The 2,559-nt window shown below is 37.1% G+C and overlaps 1 protein-coding gene across 1 annotated transcript in view; it reads left to right on the top strand.

The window, feature by feature from the left end:
- Window positions 1-2,559, top strand: part of HYAL4 (hyaluronoglucosaminidase 4) — a 52,445-nt gene continuing 49,886 nt past the window's right edge. Inside the window, exon 1 of the mRNA XM_011995944.1 lies at window positions 1-88. The gene's annotated coding sequence lies outside the window, so the exon portion shown is untranslated. The remainder of the gene's footprint in view (window positions 89-2,559) is intronic.

Here is a 2,559-nt window from a genome sequence, read left to right as displayed (position 1 = left end):
TGTTTGAACCGCGGACGGGGCATCCTTTGCCATTCAACCTCTGATTTGCACAAGGTGACTAAAGGACCAGCAGCAAACAAAAGCAAAGGTAAAATAGACTTTTTTTCTTGTTTGTAAAAAATTTTTTAATTGTTTTAGAGATTTGAAGAGTTAGAAAAAAGCCAATATTAATTTGTTGGAATGTTCAATTTCTTTTGTAGCCTAACTTTACTTAATTTTCAAATGCAGTACCTTTTGAAATGTGAGTTTGTTTTTATGAACCAAGCAGCCTAAAATACACATTTGTCACTGATAGTTATGAGCTAAATTTCAGTTAACTTTTTATTTATTATAAATCTACCTTTGAAAATAATTCCCACTTTAATGACTACTCAAGGCTTTCTTCATTTTTTTTTGTGCACATAGTTTCTGTGATTGCATCACTAACCTGAACTTGCGATCACATCAAAATGTATTCCATGAGGCAGGTTAGTCAATTAACTACAAATAAGCCATAAGAACACATGACTTTATGAGAGAGCCACAACTTTAATATTTTTTTGAATCAATAGATGTGAAGCATTCCTCAAGCTAACTTTATAAACATAAATGTTTTCCATTAAAGTATAAGTGCATATTTTGACAAAGATTTTACTTTTGCAACATCTTTAATGAAGCATGTTTTTCATACCTAATTTTATAGTTATACGTACCATGATGGTCAATGCAAGAGGACTGTTTGTTGGAATAAGTATTGCAGATTTTAGGAAGCATGCAACATTTAAAAGGGCTCAGAAAGTGGATGATTTTTTATTGTAAAACTGGGTTGTACATTTTCTTTCCACATATTGTTAAAGTGACTGAATATTTAGAGATAATCATCTGGCATTTCAAAAAAGACAAATCTTAGTAATTGGAGAGAAGATAAATAAACGTATACATATATGTACATATGGATAGATTTAGATTTTCCAGAAAAGAAAGAACAAGTGCCAAAACAGTACAAGAAAGGTAAATCTTAAATCATTCAACCTATTAAAGAGAAATCTTAAAGTTGAGAAATGTAATAATGATGCGGAAAATGCTGTTTAGTGGCTATGTATATGACTGTATGTAGGTATATAAAGTGAAAATTTGAAAAGTTATGAGCTAATAAAACTTATCTCTAGATCCTGAGCACCTGAATAACTAATGCACAATCTCTCTCTCTCTCTCTTTCTCTCTCTCTTTGAGACAGAGTCTCTCTGTCACCCAAGCTGGAGTGCAGTGGTGTGAACTTGGCTCACTGCACCTTCTGCCTCCCGAGTTCAAGTGATTCTCCTGTCTCAGCTCCTAAGTAGCTGGGATTACAGGCACCCACCACCACGCTTGGCTAATTTTTGTATTTTTTGGTACAAACAGGGTTTCACCATGTTGGCCAGGCTGGTCTTGAACTCCTGGCCTCAAGTGATTGGCCTCCCAAAGTGCTGGGATTACAGATGTGAGCCATGGCAACTGGTCCAGGCTTTCTTTTTTAAAACAATGTATATAAACAAAACAAAAGGGAAACCTTTTAAGACAAAACTTTTGTTCCTTCATAGACATGCTGACTTGATTCATCTTCATAATACTTGGTTTGCCGCAGGGTATGGTGGAACGTTCCTGTAGTCCCAGCTACTCAGGAGGCTGAGGCAGGAGAATTGCTTGAACACAGGAGGTGGAGACTACAGTGGACTGAGATCTTGCTACTGCATTCCAATCTGGGCGATGGAGCCAGACTCTATCACAAATAAACAAACACACAGACAAAAAACTTGATTCTCTATTTCACCTGTTTATACAAAACTTTCCTTTCTGTATTTCTCATATGTGTTATCTTACATAGTAGCATGCAACCCTCTTACATACCAGTCAGGTAGAATTAGAGTGACACTGGATTTACCTGTTTGTTTCAAAGCTTTGGGAATTCTTCCAACAAATATGACACATGTTAGAATCCTTGTTACTTGAGATACTTATTGTACTGATAAACGCAATACAATTGTAGCAATATCTAAGAGAGCTTAGTCACATGATTTATTTCAGCCTTGCTTATAAATTAGAATTAGTTTGATGATGGAAAGAAGAGCTCTTGTTGAAATATGAATACTTAGATTTTTGTTGTTGTTCTTGAGACAGGGTCTCACTCTGTCACTCAGGATGGAGTGCAGTGGCACGATCACTGCTCAATGCAGCCTTGAACTCCTGGGCTCAGATGATCCTCCCACTTCAGCCTCCCAAGTCTCTGGAACCACAGGAACGCACCACCCGCTGGCTAATTTTTTTGTAAAGACAGGTTTTCACCGTGTTGCTCAAGCTGGTCTCTAACTCTTGGGCTCAAGCAGTCCTCGGCCTCGGCCTTCCAAAGTACTGGGATTACAGGCGTGAGCCACTGTGCCACTCTACTTATAACAGAATTACAGATACTGTGAATTTCTCACAAGAACAACCTCTAGTTGTCTTGTTTATAGACTGAAGTCTCTTTACCTAAGTACTAAGCATGGGTCTAATGTTCATATGTCTTGTTCATAGACTGAAGTCTCTTTACCTAAGTACTAAGCA

This window comes from Mandrillus leucophaeus, unplaced genomic scaffold (assembly GCF_000951045.1).
Source record: "Mandrillus leucophaeus isolate KB7577 unplaced genomic scaffold, Mleu.le_1.0 Scaffold5, whole genome shotgun sequence".
Lineage (NCBI taxonomy): Eukaryota > Metazoa > Chordata > Mammalia > Primates > Cercopithecidae > Mandrillus > Mandrillus leucophaeus.
The sequence above is the reverse complement of the archived record's forward strand: the minus strand, read 5'-3'. Positions and strand labels throughout refer to the sequence as shown.